At 32.5% G+C, this 20,655-nt stretch overlaps 1 long non-coding RNA gene across 1 annotated transcript; it reads right to left on the bottom strand.

The window, feature by feature from the left end:
* Positions 1-848: 848 nt before the first annotated feature.
* Positions 849-19,107, bottom strand: LOC143056483 (uncharacterized). Its single transcript, XR_012972369.1, has 6 exons — positions 19,023-19,107; positions 14,254-14,558; positions 8,592-8,674; positions 7,286-7,367; positions 6,277-6,464; positions 849-1,731 (listed from the first exon to the last, which is right to left on the bottom strand). It is a non-coding gene; the product is annotated as an uncharacterized LOC143056483 (long non-coding RNA).
* Positions 19,108-20,655: the final 1,548 nt, after the last annotated feature.

Here is a 20,655-nt window from a genome sequence, read left to right on the forward strand (position 1 = left end):
TCAATTGTTTTTTAACCAACCCTGACCACTATAAATGTGTTTATAACTATTTTGATATGAGAGTCACTGATGAGTCTTATGTAGACGAAACGCGCGTATGGCGTACTAAATTATAATCCTGGTACTTTTGATAACTATTTACACCACTGGGTCGATGCCACTGCTGATGGACGTTTCGTCCCCGAGGGTATCACCAGCCCAGTAGTCAGCACTTCGGTGTTGACATAAATATCAATAATGTGATCATTTTTATAAATTTCCTGATACAAAACTTTGAATTTTTCGAAAAACTAAGGATTTTCTTGTCCCAGGAATAGATTACCATAGCCGTATTTGGCACAACTTTTTGGAATTTTGGATCCTCTATGCTCTTCAACTTTGTATTGATTGGCTTTATAACTATTTTGATATGAGCGTCACTGATGAGTCTTATGTAGACGAAACGAGCGTCTGGCGTACTAAATTATAATCCTGGTACTTTTGATAACTATATTCATGTGTGAATCTTATTGAAACTGAAAATCACCAAAAACATCCATCTATAAAAGAGGAGCGAAATATACCAGACGGACATTCATTTATAAGTTGATACGTGAGACGTGCTTTTGTCTTTATAAGATTATTGGCAATGTTCGAAAACAAATATTTCGAAATCAAAACAATATACAAAGTTGAAGAGCATTTATTTCCGAACATTTTGTGCTTAATTAAGGCAACAGTAGTATACCGAACGACCTTCAAACCGGCTTTTGTACCTTGAATAATTTGTCATTTATATTAATTTTTGTTGTATACTCTAACTTTATATCATTATTACTACCTCATTTCATAAAATTACACAAATCTGGAAATAGAAAGGCAATTTATTTATTATGAAATTTTTATGTATTCCTCATTTTTTTAGTATACCAGACAAATGAGAGAATAGCTTATTTCAAATAGATCTTCCATTCTACATCAAGCAACCATAAGCTTATACAATTTCTTTTGGTGTGAATCTTATTGGAACTTAAAACACATCAAAGATAACCGTTTATAATTTGCTACGCCAGACGTATCTTTTGTCTACATAAGACTGTCGGTAACCATTGAATCAAAACAATTCGATATCCAAATAATTTTCAAAGTTGAAGAGCATTTATAACATACAACTCTGAAAACATGTGCTAAATAAATGTACAGCTAAGTCAATTTATACCTGGCGATAAAAATACATTAGTGTTTAGAATTTTTGATACTGACAATAATCAGCCACCTAAAATTTTATCATGACTATTTTCAAGTTCTACAACTGTTATTAACAGTTAATTTACAGAAATGATCTGGTGATATCTATGGACATGAAATGTCCACCCAACAGTAGCTTCGAATCAGTAGTTGTTAAAACTCATGCATATACCGCTAAGTCAATCTTTACCTGGGGTAGAAACCCCTTAGGGCTTAGCTAAGTCAACTTTAATAGACACTTAATTTATTGAACCTGAATATATCACACATATCAATCTTATTCCTTTTCATAAAAAAAACACAGATGACGATACACTACACATTATGCAAATTACAATAATAAAAGACTTCTTACTATATTTATCATGAAAATAATACTTAAAGTATTGAGCTATGATATGATTCCTAATGCAACAGATGAAAACATTTCGACACATTTAAACACTGAAGATGACATATGTTTTTCTGTATCATCTGTCAAGGTCAAAGCCAACGAAAGAGTCTCTGAAAAAAAATTGATAACAACACGTTAAATAATTGCAATGCGTCGGAAGCGGTTATCTGGATTTATCTTCCACATGAACGCTCAAAATCAAACATTTGAAATCCGAGGATGTGCAAGTACCGAAACCGTTAAAGAGCTATATGACAAAAATACTTAAAATTGACCACCAAAAGAAATGTGTATAAAAGTTAAATAATTGAGATATTTATTCCGGATAGAAGTTTCCCATGTGGATCATAGAAGATTACATTCAAAAGCACGTCTTTTATCTAATTTCACTCCCGAAGAGTACATTGTTAGCAGATCCTTGAACTTGAGATCCCCGGTTTTTTGTGGAATTCGTGTTGTGCAGTCTTTAGTTCTCTTTGTTGTATTTTGTTTACTGTTGCTTGTCTTTGATCGTTGTTCGATTTTTGCCACGTTATTATCAGGTTTTTTCTAACTTTTAAGTTTGGATATCTCATTGTGATGACGAAACCAATAAATTGATTGAGAGAAATTCGGGTTACGAACTTAAACTGAGATAAACACACCAACTACAAGAAGAAAACAAAGAAATAACAGGAACACTGAAGTGAAACCAAAAAAAACGCCAACATACAAAGAAAAGACTATTTGATAACAACTGCCATATTCCCGACTTGGTACAGGATATCTTAAGAAAAAAATAGTGGGTTAAACCTGGTTGAATGGCATGCCAAACCTGGAAAAAATAAAGGAGAGGATAGTCAAGAATTTCAGTGGTCTTATTTATTGTCCTGTAAAATAAATTTTTGATATGAGTTTTTTATGTTATAAATGCTAAACTTTCAATTTAAAGAACACAGTTAAATTTTTATCCGCCTGCTTCTAGGGCAGTTGGTTAAATTGTTAACGGGGATACTTAATCTGTACTCTAGGCAACTGAGAAAAAATTTTAAATTTGAAATATTTTAGAATAAACAATTCTCTATTTAAAAATTATTTAATTTTGGATATAACGCGTCTTCTGATTGGCTGACGTTATTTTGTTATCAGCCCATAGACATAATTTAGTCATGTGACCGTGACGTCATCAAAGTTTTTTCATGGTTTTCTACGGTTTAAATGGAATTTAGAATTAAATTATAAGAAATGACTGTAATATTTTTTCTGTCTATTCGAAATAACATAAAAAATAGGGTGCACACTGTTAAATAACCCGCTACGCACGTTATTCAGTGTGCACTAAATTTTTTATGTTATTTCTTCATAGACATAAAAAATATTACAGTCATTCCTTAAGGCGAAGAGTACGTAATTGCACGCCTCTAGCGGAATACGGGATTAAAAACGTTCGTCGTTAGTTACGCAAGTTATCTCCCTTACTCCAAGAAAGGACACACGAAAGAGAAACTACTTTCTGTGGTCTATAATGAATCCAACAAGCACGCCTGTGCTGTCTTAAACCTCATAGAAATTATCTAAATAACTCCAATTAAAAATCACAGCATTCTGTACGTTGTTCTGTGTGCAGCCTGACTTAAAAACACTGGTTTTTTTTTGTTTTAGACGCGTAGGAGAAGGCATTTCGTGTTTATGATATCAACAGAAAGAAAAAAACGCCTCACAACAAAATTATAAACAAATAAACAAATAAACATGTAACAAATTTTCTTCTATTGATATCAAATTAATTAAAATGAAACCTGAATTGACCCAACAATATCGTTTTAAAAAGCCGTAGTCTTGAACGAAAAACACAGTACTCAACGTAAAGTTTTATAATAGGTTACAAATAATTAATGAAAGACGTGTGAATTTAATTGTTTAATCAAAAAGACGTTGAAATGTTCGTATTTTGTGCAATTGAAAATTTAAGGACATGACTTATATTCATATATTAAGAAATCAGACGATACCAAGTGAATAATTTGATCACTAGTGCAACACTTACAAGTCGGAAGAACAAAGACGGAAAACAAACAAAAAATAAACAAAATATGCCCCAAATATTACTCAGTAACTAACTTAAAAATTCTAACATTTATCTTAAAATAAGTAAAAATGATGTCATTCAACTCCCAGTTTTCAACTTTTTCTACATGTGCAGAAAATAAACAAGTGTCTTCTATTCCGTCCGCAATTTATGGGAAAACTAAATCTAAATTTAGAACCATATTGAAATTGAAAGTACACTTGTAAGATAAAATATAACATGTCATTTCTTCTTTCACGAATTCCAATTTCGAAGAGATATAGCGGAATCTGTTTTCTTTTATTGTGCCTGTGTGCATCATTCAAAATGAGAGAATGTAATTTTGAAGTATCAAGTCTCAATTCAAGATTAAGAATGAATAGAATAAAGAAATACGAGAGGGGAGGGGGTAGGACCTTTATCGGAACTCCGGGATCCGGGAATTCTATTTCCGAATTTCGGGTAGTCGGGATTTGATTTTTTTTTATTCGGGACCTCGCCGGATTTCGTGTTTTTAAGCCCGGGATTTCAATATCTGGATCCCTCCTCCCCTCCTCCCTCTATTATGGTTAAAGAAAAGAGGCCAGGGAAGTTTTGTGATACTTGTAACTGCAATTTAATATTTAGTGGAATGAGCGGTGAAATGTGTTCAGACTATTACATTTCGATTTTTTTTTTAAATTTAACCAAAGTTTACTGCAAGGGGTGTTTAACGACCTCGATGATTATCCATGAGGATCTCGCACTCGATCAGCTCTAGGTTTTCACCTAGTTCATCATCATACAAGAATTGAGAAGCCTGTGGTTTACTAGTCTTATAATATGAGATTTTGGAGTTCATATAATTTACATTCAACGTTTTTTATTGAATATTTCAAGGCTTTTTGACTATCAATGTTGACCCCCCCCTTTTCCAATTGATTGGATAAAACGAATGGATTGCCGCCCCTATTTCAAACTGAAGTCCTATAAACTGACTGGTATTCGAATTTGTTAAAAGAAATAATTGGTATCTCTATTGATTCAATACCGTAATGCCGAAAATTTGTTTCCGCGAATTCCGAACAGCTAGAAATATATTCCAGAGTTTCAATTTGAGTAACTCGAATGATTCAAGCCCTTTCCATGTCCGATTTTCTCCTACACGAGAAATGTAGCATTCGTACATCAGCTGAAAAATACGACTGAATTATTCGGGTTACAATTTGTGTAAATCCCGAATGCACATAAAAGTGAAGGTCCAGCCCGACTTTCGGAAATGGACTGTTGTAGATTTCAGATTGATTTCCAGAAATAAAAATCATACAAAAATGTTTCACGCAAATATTCGTCTTCAGACGTGTAAAGTTATACAACGGTTACTAGCCGGTCTGGATTGTGATAAAAAGAAGAGCATGCGATGCATAAAATATATAATGTCGTGGCTCAGGGATGTGTTGAATTAAAGAGATGCTTATGCGGCACAAAGATAAGATTAATTTACCCAAATGTACTAAGAATTACCACACAACTTAAATTTACTTAAATATTGATTTGTTATCCTGTGCCAGACAGATGGCTGATATTCTGAGAAGAGACCTTGATGAAATGAAGTTTTATGAGAACAAAGATTTTGATAAAAAAAAAAGGCCCAGTGTTTAGATTTTAACAAAAAATAAGGCACCGAGGTCGAAAATAGTTCTAGTTCATAATGAAGAAAATGTCAACCGTTTTATAGCTTGGCGATCTCCGCACGCACCCGAATATAATAGACAAATACAATACAATAGTACACAAAACGTAACATAAAGAAGTTAAGACCGAGCAACACGAACTCCAACAAAACGGTATATATTTCATACAAGTATAGGACTATATGAAGCGTCGTAACTGTTGCGGCGACGTCAATAACGTTGTCGTTGTTTTTTGGTTTTTTTTACACTCAAGATTCAACTTTAACAGGAAATAGCTTGAAAGTAGCACGGTTGCTAAGGACTTTCTTTGCACCAATCGATTCCTTAGACATTTTAGAATCGTCTCATAAATTTTAAAAAAAATCGGTTGTCTAATATAATAGAAAATCTTGGAAATGTAACAATTCCTGCCGAATTTCACGATTTTCCCTATATATCCTTTGTAATTTTGGTGTATGATGCTGTTAACTTCAACAGCTCGTATCTCAAAAACGAAAAACGGTTACCCCATTTTTTTATTTTATTTTCCGATTTATTTTTACAAGCAGAATCTACATGTAAAATTTAAAAAAACATGCATTGTGTAGTTTAATTACGTACACTTCGCCTTAAAGAAAAAAATATATTCTAAGAATATCCTTCCAGACTTCTGATTTTAGAATCAATATTATAAAAAAAACAGAAAATGCCTTGATTTCTTTGCAAGTTGAAGAAATATAAGATTTAATTAATTTCTTGAAACTACATTTATCTTTACGTTCTGTGTAATGTCTGTATTATTTAAACATTCGGAAAGAGGAAAATCCTGGTGACACGCATGGTAATTACTTGTTTGTGTGAACCAAGCATTTAACAAGTGACAAATTGAACTTTGTTCATCAGTTCATGTTATTTGCAAAAGGCAATATTTATTTTAACTAAGACATATATATTACCTGCTGACACAAAACAGAATTATAGAACCACCAATTCAATGCATCGAGACCCTTCTTGTCCTTCCATATTTGCACACAGTCTCCCCCAACTGGTTCATTAGGAAGCCAGAGTGCACTATCAACTTGTTGCTGAGAATCATCCCAAAGGAAAACACCATTTTGTAGAAAACCACCTACATACACGTTACCTGTAAAAAAACGAAACAGAAATATATGCACAGCCAATTAAAGAGTTAGTTTTCGTTTTATCTATTTGTCTGTAGCGACTTATCATGCTTTGAAATGTTTGTTTTTAAGTCGTTTGAACTACTGAATTCCAAGTGTCTAGATTTTGACGCCACTGCAGAGTCTTGTGTAGAATAATGGTGCGACTGGCTCCTTTGATCAGTTTTTTATGACACTTTTGTTTAACAGAATATTACATCTTATTTTTTTTTAAAAAGGGGACGAAAGATACCAAAGAGACATTCAAACTCATAATCGACAACGCCATGGCCAAAAATGAAACAGACAAACAAACAACAATAGTACACACAACATAGAAAACTAAAAAAATAAACAACGCAAACCCCATAAAAAAACTATGGGTGATCTCAGGTGCTCCGGAAGGATAAGCAGATCCTGCTCCACATGTAGCACCCGTCGTGTTGCTTTTGTTATAACAAATCCGGTAAATAGTATAATTCTAATTATTTAACTGATAAACTACGATGAAGTAGAGTTTGCAAACCAAGTCTTACAATAGTAAAAAATTAATTGTTTAAAGAGTATATTCAATTATAGCTACCAATAAACACAATTTTCCTGCACGTTTTTGATTTGCAAAATGCAACGTGTATCTAAAATAACTTCTACATCAAAATATTCTCACAAAACTGTGCATTGGTAAAGTTTGAGTTTACCACATGTTTCATTGATGGAGATGTTTGTGTTTATATATAGCGAGTGATATGTAAAGGCGTAGACAAACAATCAGATGCTTAAAACACTTGATATAAACTACATTTACTTGTGATAACTGTTAGGGCATCGTCCATTTCTTCTGTACTGTAAAATTCCGCGGCAATTCCTCCCAAGTCCAGACAGGATGTCTAATTAAATAAAATTGCAAATGTATCCACTCTATTATATTATAAGGACTATTTATCACTTTAATATTTTGTTAACAACTTGTATTCAGCATATTTCAGTGTAAACACTCACAAGGTTACCTTTCTTGTAGAATAAGTATTTCAGTGTAAACACTCACAAGGTTACCTTTCTTGTAGAAGAAATATTTCAGTGTAAACACTCACAAGGTTACCTTTCTTGTAGAATAAGTATTTAAGTATTGAATGTGAATCGGAGGTCTAGATCACATATCTTATACAAGTTAGAAATTTAGTGAATGTCCCTTGGAAATGTTTTATAATTGACAAATTGCAAGCGCTGTCGTCATTTGTATCTTGTCAGGTTCACATGTAATGTATATCAAAGATTCATATCAGCCTTATGCCGATCAACGATTTATACAAGTTTACCATTTCGAAAAGAAATTTATTGAAAACTGCATGGCGAACTATATCACTTATCATTTTTGACAGTTTACATTTATCTGAAATATGTGGGAAAAAAAAGATTATTTCGAAGTTATTGCCCTGTGACAGATAACCTTTGTGCAGCTTCAAGTTACATTAACTAGCGTGTGTTTAAGTTGAATTATCACATATGATCTATTACATGTATATTAATGAAAGAGGGGCGAAAAATACCAGAGGAACAGTCAAACTCATTAATCAAAAATAAACTCGCCATGGCTAAACATGAAAAAGGCAAACAAAAAACAACAAAGAAAACTATTAACTAAGCAACACGAGCCCCACCAAAAACTGGGAGTATTCTCAGGTGCTCCTGAAGAGTAAGGATTATGCTCCACATGTGGCAACCCTCGTGTTGATGTGTGATATACGCCAATGAGGCAGCAGCCCAAAGGCAAGATTTACCAAACACCTTCCCGAGAACACAACAGTATACAGCGATCGAAAGTTGTGTTTACAATATGAGAAGTTTCTGTTCGTTCCGTGTCAATTAAAATGTTGAATGAATTTAAAAGAAACATTATTTGCTCTGCAATAGACTCCAAGTCTCATATAACACTTTCATAGTGTGCGTAATTTTTTTTTTATAGCATTACATGTATTACATTATCAAAGATCTCAGAAAACACGAATACAGATGTTTTTTATTTCTCAAATAATATAATTTATTGAGATACATATTATGGTATATAGATGCAAAAATTCTATCGTTTCTTAATTCATTAATACATATTTTACCTGTGCTTCATTGCATGTGACAGTTTGCGTGGTCTGAATGTAGCATATATTACTTGTAAGTGACCACCCGGGTCGACAAGCAACTGAAAGATAAGATCTTTAATTTCGCATTGTAATTTTAGTTAGTTAATACATTCGTTTATGTTTTTAAACTATAATGTTTGTTTAGTATGCGTATATGATTGTATGATCACATATTTTTTCCACATCACATGAAAATAAAACTTATTATAATAAACTTTCTTTGTCGAAATTGATTTTCTAGATTAACTTAAACTTGAAATTTGATTTCACAGATGCAAAAATACGTAGCAACGTGAGGAACTACATTTGTATATGAACCAATTTATTATTTCATGGATAACATTTTTTAGAAATTAACACAGTTAACAAATTTCAACATTTCTATAAATATAGAATTCCTGAATTCAAACATGGAAGTATATTTCTTTTCACTTCCATGATTTAATCAATGTTCACTTGGTGCTATGCAGTAAATGACTTATAACCTCCAATCATGTGTTATTTTTCTTTATGTGAAAGTGACGTCATTTACAACAGAAATCAGTGATTCGTCACAAAACCTTACAAAAGAAAGGTATAACGAAGGTATCAGTTCCATCAGACAAATTGCTTGAACAATGATTGTGGTGAAAGTATAATTAAAAGAATTTGTTTCTTTGCTTACGGACGATAGGTTGAATAGCTGGATGGATTGTTCAGTGACAAAAAAATACATGCATATGAGGACAAGAACATAGCTTAGGTATTGATACTTAAACATTAGTTTTCCCTCATATGGTTGTTAACATAAACAAAAATAAGTTATAAAATACCGACATTGATTCAGAAAATCTGAACAAGCAAATATAATTAACTCCCGACACGATGTCTTCAATTTATCTGATCAAAACCTTTGTTGAGTAGTTTTTGTTTACCAGATATCGTATACACCGGACTACAATCTTTGGAATAACATATCTAAAACGGAACAATTCTTTTGCAAGCAAAAAAATGTAATCCCTTATGATCTTTCCCTAAACTATAATTAAATAAAGTCATTTGTTGCGCCAGCTGGGACTCAGTTGAGTGCAGCAGACCCTTTTGATAGAACCTTGCGTTGATTCACAAAGTAGCAAAACTCACACATAATAAGCTGCAAAAAATTCATAAGTGAAAACTGGTGTACTTATACTAAAATGAATAAACGAACAAATGCATTACAGACATTAACGTTATACAACCACTGGATATCAGGCTCCTGGTGCGGAACAAATAAATAATGGGTTTCTTACCTTACTAACCTATGAACCTATTCTATATAACTTTTTATGACATATTTTATTCAAATCATAAGTGTTAGTTTGTTATAAACCATTCGTTAATTTCATTTACAAAAATGTATGTAACAAAAGAGATGAATTACAATAAGGTAATATCACTGTGAGGGACACATTTGCCATTCCAAAAACATTTTTGGCCAAGTGATAGATAATTAAAACAAATTTACTCTATTTGTCCCAATATGTTACTGTTTTCACTGTTGTCACTACAGATGATTTAAAGTACAATTCTAATATGAAATTGAAGATTTCCATGAGTATAGTAGAACTTCCCATGGGTAAATTTGAAGTTCCCTTGGAGAAAAAGTACTTTTCCCATGGCAATCTTAAAGTTCCCTTTGGAACTTCAATTTCCCGTGGAAACTTTTATAAATTGTTTGTTCCTCAGGGAAATTCTAAATTCCACAAGGAACTTTGATTCTAAAGAAACTCCTTTTCTTCCCATGGGAAAGTTTATTTCTATAAGAACATTTCTTTTTTTGATGGGAATATATATGTTTGCCAATTGAATATATATGTTTGCCATTTGAACATTTAGTTTTCCTTTATGATTTTTCGGATTGTGTAAAAGAATGATTAAATAAAAAAAGAATTGACATGTACTTATAACTTTAAGCGGTTTATAACATTTTCGTTTCGATAAAGTCTTTTTCTGTGGGTAAATGATTGATAAAATACATTGATTTAACTGGTTCAACACAAAATTCAAATTGAATTCAGTAAAACTGTAGTTCATTATGCTACAATTGTAACATTTAAGACAAATCATTAAGCATACGTGTCGAGGAACATATAAAAGTGACATGATTAGGCAAAGCTTTTTGTTGTTCTAGAATACGGTTGGCGTATATCGGCAATTGGCTATGTCTACCGATATATAGACTATTCACTTTGTTTTCTTCATTTTTATCGGTTTTCTTGCACTTCCTTAAAATTTACATTTTATAACAATACATTGCATTATGATGCTTATTTCATTGTGCATATATCTTCGTCATATATTTAGAACCTGTATCCATATTGTTTGAATTTGAACATCGTATGTCGGTATCCGTACAAGCTGTACAAAAAAATTTCAATAGTGTTTACAATTTACATTTGAATCCAATTAAGATAATACATCGGTTTTCACTGGGGTAAAGCTGATGACCGTAACTGCATTCACGGTCATCCCAAGATGTCGGATGAAAAAATAGGTCAGTATCTGTATTGTCTGTTACAGTGTTTCTATATCATTTTCTTTACAAAGGAGACATTGATACCATGTAAATTAATAAAAGATTCACACGGAAATTACAAATTACTTCCGAGAAATGTGCATGAAACAGGAAATTCGATTTTAAAAAAAATCGTTAAGATGACCTTAAATCACAATCGAGATGACCGTAACAGAATCAGCAATTTATAACAAGGGTGACCGTAATTGGTTAAAAGATGACCGTAATTTGTAAAGGATGACCGTAATTTCTAAATGATAACTTTTAAAGGATGATCGTCAATTCTAAGAAATATCCATATTTGTATAACTACTTTTTGTATCAAATGATTAATGGTGTAGACAAAGGCGGATCTAGGGGGGGATTTGGTTGATTATGTAGGGAATCATTGAAGCATGACTTTTTACGGTAGAGGTATAATTTTTAAAATGAACATACAACAAGACATGCGCATGAAAAAGTGGGGAAAACATGCAACAAAAGTGCGATTAAATGACACCTTACAAGTATAATAAAAAAAACAGCCTCCAACTAAAAGCCAAAAGATTTTTTTTTTATTTCTGGAATTCCTTGTAATGACATATAATAAATGCACTTTTTTTAAAATTCCAATGGATGTACACCCATTGATATTATATCGTCTTTGATTTGTCTTCTATTTTGTCTTGCAAGTAAAATGACAGAACCTGTTTTTAAAATACTAAGACCAAATTAGTGAAGGCGAGCTGCAGCAAAATATATCCTTAAAATGGTCTTGTGCGTATAGCGTATCACAAGGGACAGGGGCGGATTAAGCTATTTTCAAAAAAAGGGGGGTCCCAACCCAGGGTAAAGGGGGTTCAAACTATGTGTCCCCATTCAAATGCACTGATCGGTGAATAAAAAGGGGGTTCCAACCACCGGACCCCCCTTGGTTCCACCACTGACGGGAACTTTGTCAATTTGTATGTATAGCAATGTTATTCATATATAAAGACAACCTAAGATTTTAATCTGCTTCCTCTGGAACCATACACACAGGCTCGATTACCGGATATTCATATGTTTGATAAGCATTTTTTATGCTCCATTCATGGGCATTATGTTTTCTTGTCTGTGCGTCCGTTCGTTTGTTTGTCCGTTCGTCTGCTCGTTCGTCCGTCTGTCCCACCTCAGGTTAAAGTTTTTGGTCGAGGATGTTTTTGATGACGTTGAAGTCCAATCAACTTGAAACTTGGTACACATGTTTTCTATGATATGATCTTTCTAATCATAATGCCAAATAACAATTTTTTTCCCATTTTAACGGTCCACTGAACATAGAAGTTTATATATATGTAGATGAGGCATGTACTAGAGACACCTCAGAGGGACACATTCTTGTTTCTTCAACTTTTCGTCGTATCTCTGTCAATTTGTATTAAAATTTTAAAGTCGTTATCAATAAATATTTCATTGTTTACGAGGAATTTGCAATTTACTTTCAATGTCATGAACTCAACATACGGCAAATAATTAAAAATAAATTGATGAAACATGTTTATATCCGTTAACTAAGCCCCTATTGAGACAAACACAACAAAAATCTATGAATACAAATACGGATATTCTTAGAATTGAGGGTCATCCTTTAAAAGTTAAGATCATCCTTTAAAAATTACAGTCATTCTTTTCAAATAACGGTCATCTTTTACAAGTTACGGTCATCTGTTTACCAATCACGGTCATCCTTGTTTTATGTTACGGTCATCTTGAAAATATTTTAATAATGATTTACGGACATCTTAGCGATTTTTTCAAATTGAATTTCGCGTTTCCTGAACATTTTTCGGTAGTAATTTGTGATTTCTGTGTGAATCTTTTATAAATTTACATCGTATCAATGTATACTTTGTAAAGAAAATGATATAGAAACACTGTAACAGACAATACAGAAACTGACCTAATTTTTCATCCGACATCTTGGGATGACCGTGAATGCAGTTACGGTCATCAGCTTTACCCCAGTGGGTTTTGATGCAGCTTTATAAATACTATGTTTCAGTCAAACAATATGGATTCAGGTATTTAAAATATGACGAACAGAAGTACACAATGTATTTAGCACCATAGGAAAATGTATCGTTGTAAAATGTAAATTTCAAGGAAAAGTATCGACAGGCAGTAGGATCGTTAGGATCTAACCTTATAATAAATATATATCATGTTATGTATAGATAAAGCACTCTCTAAATATGAAATAACCGTGGATGTGTATTAACACATCCCAAACACCATTCGAAAAGGAGACATATTAATTTCCGTTCAATATAACTGTAAAATTTAGGATTTGAAATATCGTTTTCTACATGTACAGCCAAAATTTACTAATCAAATCTTTGTATCTATGAAAGAATTTAGTAAATGGTTTAAGCAATGTTTAGTAACGAAATCCCATACCTAATGATTTACCAGTGATGTATTGATTACGTTCGTAAAAATCTATGACATAACTACAAACACGTGCATACTGAACGAATAGGGGTATATACATGTAAACCGGATGGAGCCAAAAAAAATCGCCGTCTAAAAAACAAAACTTAATAAAGGGAAAGAAAATCGTCTCTTTTGTCGCATGGAATATCCCTTTAGAAATGAAAATGTCTTATTGTAAAAAAGGACAACAACTGCTGTTTATGTTGGATTTATTTAAAGTAATTTCCTTTGGGTAAATTTTGGTAGTAGATTTAGAGATTTAACTAAAACATATCATCAGGATAATGTCAATATAATGTAACAATGACATGTCTTTACTGAGTTTGGTCGTAAACTGGGATTCATAGCAAAACAGGAATAAATCATATGCTATTAAAGAGGCGCAATTAGTGCCTTAGAAATACCTTCTACCTTTCGATACACTTTATCGCCAAAACGGATATATATGTTGATCAGGAGAACAGTTTTAATCATATCTTCACATTTCTAGTACTTGTATCGAGCCTACTTGTATGTTTTGTTACAAAAAAGGCTTTGTTGGAGTACAGCAAATAAATTTGCAATATTTGTTTTTTTCAAAAGACCATTTCATTAAGTATGACAACTTTTTTTTTAGAATCTTTCCTTTGATTTGAAATTTCGACTTACGCTTTTTAAACATTCTCGTATTATGGACACCGATTTCATTACACCCAGCATTACTTCTGTGAAACATACACGTGTTCATTGTCATTTTGAACATATCGCATCCACGTATACTATTGCACATAGTACTCCCATATAAGACTGAGGCACAGCTGTTGGTTAGAATAGGATCTTTGATAAATGTAATCACTTCTGGTTGTTGACATTTCGAATAGTATTGTCCATTGACAAGTTTTTCTGCGACTTTTATCAGTATACAGAAATAATAAGCCTCTACCTGCATTTTCATGTCGATGTTCTGTCGAAATCTATAAAATGAAAAAATATGAAATTTAAATGCTTAAATATGATATAATGCTTTTCAATGATTATGATAATGATATTGGTCCATAATGATTAATATTCAAAAATGGCAATACATAGTTTTCTTATGGTGTTACTTTCTCATTTTATAAACAATTTAATTAATTCTTTCTTCTATACCAGTTAAACCGACATAGGTGTGTAGTTGTTTTCTCTCTGTTATAACGTAGTACATGAATTCACTGCGGTCTTCCGTGAAACCAACCCTTCAGTCTCAAATCCTCGACTGTTTGCCGAAACAAAACCCTATTAATATGCTTAAACGTGGACGATTGTGATGCAATGGACTGTCCTGATATAGCAAAGCCACTTTTTATTGAAATTACAGGAATCATCGACGCGCAAGGTTAATCGTAAACAAAATCCTCTAATCGTTAGCCATTCTAAAGAATGGCTAATTGTATTGATATTAAACATATAAATAATCGAAATTATCATTAGTGAAATCGAAGTTATTTTCACATTACGGAATTTTCAATTAGGTGATGAAAATTTGAAACATTTTATGCTTTTTGGAGATAGCAATAGTCAATCGAACCACACTCTAATAGTAAATCTCATTTATTTAATTTGATAAAATGGTACTTGTTGAAAATAAGATTCAAAATCAAATATGCTGAGATATAAATGTCTGCTACAGATGTTTTGAATCTTTGGAAATCATACATGATAATCAATCTGAAATCTGTACCCTGTTATCTAATAATACATAGACAAAGAAAAAATAAACACTATATCTAATTCTATATGATAATTACAAACCTTGTGGAATTAACAGTCACGATAGTATGTGGTCTTCCTTTTGTGTCTCTTAATTTGTATAATTTATTCCATGGTTTAGAAGTGCACTCGATTATGTTATAATGCTATATTATTTATTACTAGTATTACATTTTAGAAAAATGTTGTGTTTCATTCATTGTCATATTAAAGAATCATCAGTATTATTAGATCTGGTAATACAATGCACTTTTGTCAGCCTCCTGCTTCCCGGACAGATGGTTATAAATGTAAACCGGAATTCTCAGTGTGCGTCCTGGGCAAATGAGGAAATTGTTAAACAGGAAATGTTTGTAATAAACAAGTATCTATTTGAAAAAAGTTACAAAAAGGCCATAGAAGTATTGATTATTCAAACATCTCCGTTGTATCCTTAAGCAGTATATAGGTTATTGTTTGGAAAAGAAACCCGATTCCTGTAACTTTAAAACATGTTTTTGATAACAAAAGAACGATAAGATTGATGGCTTCGTAATATAATTGTATATTCTCGAAGACGTCCATGTGTCTTTCAGTAAACGCATTTTCTCACATTAATCCTTTGTTGTTAATTGAAATTATTTCAATCGAAACTATGCTGTACATGTTTCTTCCAATTCCCCCGTTCATTCTATATACAATTACCATTGAAATATATATAATGACTAGGTGTAGGAAGATGTGGTGTGAGTGCCAATGAGACAACTCTTCATCCAAATAACAATTTATAAAAGTAAACCATTATAGGTCAATATACGGTCTCCAACACGGAGTCTTGGCTCACACTGAACAACAAGCTATAAAGGGCCCAAAATTACTAGTGCAGAACCATCTAAACGGGAAAACCAGCGGTCTAATACTCGTCGTTTTACGTTTCCGCAAATTGGCATTACTTTTCCGGAAAAAAAAGATGACGTTTCCGGAAAAAAAAGTTTACGTTTCCGCAAATAAATATCTTACTTTTCTGGGAAAAAATTAACTATTCCGGAAAAAAAAAATATTACTTTTCCGCAAATAATTAAGGAATACCTGTTGATCGAAAGCAAAGCCATAATAAAAAATAAATATTTATTAAGTCAGTTCTGGCAGAATACTTGTACCCAACACGTCTTACAAAGTCCACAGTAGTATATTATCCGTTTAGAAGTTTTGAATTTTGCTCTAGAAGGAAGTCCATCTTTTCCTTTTCGTATTTGCGAACAGGTGCTTTGACAGTAAGAGTTCTCATCTTTATGTAAGATGTTGTTTGCAGTTTTAGTAAAACATCTACAAAAACAAAAATGTTAGGATGGCTAGCATAAAATTGCTCGTTCAGATGGGCATGAAAAGACTCGGCACCATTTGTCGTTCTCTTTTCCTCGGGATCAGGAGGTGATGCCCAAATGGTTGGTGGAAATCTTGAATTGCCATCTATGTAAAATTCCAAGATATAATCAGCAAACTTCATACATTTGTCGTCAGATGGAGCATCGTCTATTAACTCAACAAAGCATTCTTCGATCATGTCAGTTGACAAGTAAGCCAAGCCAAAGAAATGAGTTAGCCATTTACCTAAATCCGAATCTTTGTCTTTGTAATCGGCACTTAGACCTAGCGACTGAATTTGTCTCCACCAACTTTGTCCTAAATGAAATCTACAACAACTGATTGTAGCAGCAGGAAATGTTTTCGTAATAGCAGTATGCATTGCACATTCAAAGTCAATATGAACTACCTCGGGCTGGAGAGTTAATCTTCGGGTAGTGCACACATCAATAAGCAGATCCCACACTTTGATGTAACATTCCTCGGATTTAAGTGGAAGTAACGCAAATACAAGAGGAATGTAGTAACCATTTTTACATCCATGTATCGAATACAGTTGGTAGAAGAATTTCGGACAGGATTTAAATGTGCCATCTATGAAAATATCAGTCATTTCATTACATAGACATTCCAAGTTGGTGAAACATGAAAAAATAACGATTCCCGAATCCAAATCATTCACTAAAGTGAAACTTTCAGTTTTGCTAGTGTTCAAATCCATTTGTCTTAATGTCTCGTGAATTTCTAATCTACTTTTTGGTAACTTTGGAAACTGCTTTCGCCTTTCTCTGTATAAGGACATAGCAACATTTTTCAAGTCTTGATGATTTAATAGATTTTCTTCCATTTTCTGAAGCTCACCTCTAATCACTTGTGACGGTAGCTGGGAAATGTCACCAGAGTTTTGTCGAACACGGACTCGAAGCTGACGTGTTTCTGCCTTGTGTTCATCTCTCTCGTGGCTGTGGGTATTCTTGGTTTTCACAACAGCAGTACCCTCAGGATCAGTTGTTATAGATGCTGTGCAACTTTTTAGGGAACTACATCTGCAAAAAGAGAAAACAAATAAGAATATATCAAATCAGATTTATACTGCAATATACAATGACAATAGATTGATGAGTGTCTGTTAACTGTCTGTCGTCCCTTTTTTAGATACATTTGTGAGTGTGGTTAACTGTTGCCTTTTTAATCTTGTATTCACCTCTCGATTTTAGTTTTTTTGTATTTATATATAATGAGTAGTCTTCATGCCATTAGTTTTTCAAACTTAAGGCGATATTTGTGTCTTTAGCCATTTTGGATTGTAATTAACAGAGAACCTAAGGTCCATATTTTCAATTAAGTTAGCAAACTTTAATGCAAGAATGCAGATAATAAATATGAAGTTTCATTCCAAGGAACAAATTTATAAAATGTTAACTTACAAATATTGATATTTTAAAAGCGTGAATTATATTTGTTTGCTTTTGTAAACGTTTTCAAATAAGCATTTTAAGGGGAGGTAACTCTAAAATATGTTCTTTTTTTCAATGAATCTTTCTCATATTATGCTATTTTGCTAACCCGAATAATTCAGTCGCTATATTCGGCTTATCTACGATTACGACATTAACGTTCACAATAAATATATACAACGTTCTGGCAAAGTATGAACAAATTCTATCATTTTTAATTACATACACCCGTACAATATTAAATCAAATATTTACATCATTTTATTCAGAGAAAAGTTAATATTTGTAAAACTGTACATACCTGTAAACTTTATCCCCATTCTTCAAAATATTTGACGATCTATAGGAAAATCCGTCGTAGATTATGCATTTCTTTCCTCTGTTCGTTCTGTATGTACCAGATCCATTTTGATGTGTGATCAAATGTTGAGTGTGATTACCTTTTTATGTCTACGGATAAGGTGAACACTTTTAAAACAAATAATTTTCATTGGGTTTCTCAATGAAGTTTAACTAATCCCTACCAGAGTCAACTAGTTATATCTAGTATATTGTAGATATAAGATAGATCAGAACCTTGTCTTTATTAAAAAAATAAATAATAATAATTCATCTTATATATGATATTCAAATATTCAAATATTTATAATTTACAATTTACCAGGTAATTTAACTTGCGGAAAAGTAATAAATACAAATTGCGGAAACGTATACTTTAAATATGCGGAAACGTAGTATTGGGACTTTGAAAAATTAGCGGAAATGCAATACGCCCCTAATACTGATCACCTGAGCTATATTTAGCTTCACCTACGAATTTCAAACTCCAAATATTGGCACATTTTACTTAAAACATATTTTATTTCAAAAATCATAGATATGACCTACACAATGTATATAAATGTAAATGCAGTGTTTTGTATTTACAAAGGGATCCGGATACAAGGTTTCTCTTCTATTAATCCGTCTTCCTGTCAAAAAAAAGGGAAATCATTTTATTAACATGAGAATGACACGATACATTCTCATGAAAAAATAATCCTAGGTGTTTATGACTTTGTAATTCCGAAACTAAACGTTCATATAAATGAATGGGTGACAGGGTTGTTCCGATTTCTCAGAAATTATCATAGGTTCAGTCATATTCCTCTTCAACTACTATGACAAGTGACATATCGTCAGCATAAAGTGTTGTATTACAGTCTATGCCACATACAATGTCATTTATATATACTCAAAAAGTAGGAGGCCTACTATTGAAGGTTGGGGACGCCAGCATTTTCACTAAATGTATCCGAACATTGACCTGAAATAACAACTTTTTGTTTCAGATTTGACAAATAGCTTATAAACCACCTTTAAGACGTATCTCTGTTACCAATATATCTGAGTTTGTAAAAAGCACAACTCGATCAAAAGCACGACTTACATATAAAAGAAAAAGACAACACGAATCTCTTTTCCCGAGTCAAGCGCTTTGCCAAACAATCTGTTATGTGAAACAGTTGATTAAATGTAGAATCTCCAGGCATCAAACCTTGTAACACTTGTAATTCTTAGTTATATAATTTTCTTTTTGAACTATGAATAGATATATAAAGGTATTATGAGAGATCCCGTAACGTAATAGCTTGTAGCAAACATGTTACTGCATTGGAAAATTGTAGAGTGAATAGCATTTTTTTCTAATTTGATGAATTGTATTACAGGTTAAGTGATTTATTTAAAAATAAACAGACTTATCCTGCTCGAAACGGCACTTCCGAGGCGCGCAAATGAAATCAATAGCTAGACGAAAGGTTTTTTGCACGCAAAAGTAATAGCAATGCAATGCAAGTAACTTACTATTGTAACATTTTAACAATAACATGAAGCATATTTGTCGTTTGTTTATGTGTTACATATTTGTTTTTCGTTCATTTTTTTAAATAAATAAGGCCGTTATTTTTCTCGTTTGTATGTTTTTACATTGCCATATTGGGGCATTTTCTAGCTGACTATGCAGTATGGGCATTGCTTATTGTTGAAGGCCGTACAGTGACCAATAGTTGTTTATTTTGGTGTCATTTTGGACACTCGTGGAGAGTTGTCTCATCAACAATCATATCACATCTTCTTTTTTGATATTATAAGTTTATTTATCGTTGACGTTTGTCCATTTGATTAACAAATCAAGCCTTATCAACTTGATACAATTAAAAAAAAACAGCAGCAGAAAAAAGGCATTGTTAGAAGATTGCCAGGGGAGTATGGTGGGTTTTTGAAACTTTCAAATAATTTTCAACAGTGCCCAGATCAAATCAGGTAAAATATCACGTGATTTTATCATTATTTTACATGTTTTACACGTTTTACATACATTGTCAATGATCCAAGTACACGAGGTCAAGGTGAAAACATCATTCAGACCTTATCATTTTTTAGCATACATTGTTAACTTTCCACTGCTTAAAGTATCTTTAAAAAAAACTAATCGAAAACTGAAATTTGAGTCTATCATTGTAAGTTTAGGTCATGATAA

Source organism: Mytilus galloprovincialis, chromosome 13 (assembly GCF_965363235.1).
Source record: "Mytilus galloprovincialis chromosome 13, xbMytGall1.hap1.1, whole genome shotgun sequence".
NCBI classification, from domain to species: Eukaryota; Metazoa; Mollusca; class Bivalvia; order Mytilida; family Mytilidae; genus Mytilus; species Mytilus galloprovincialis.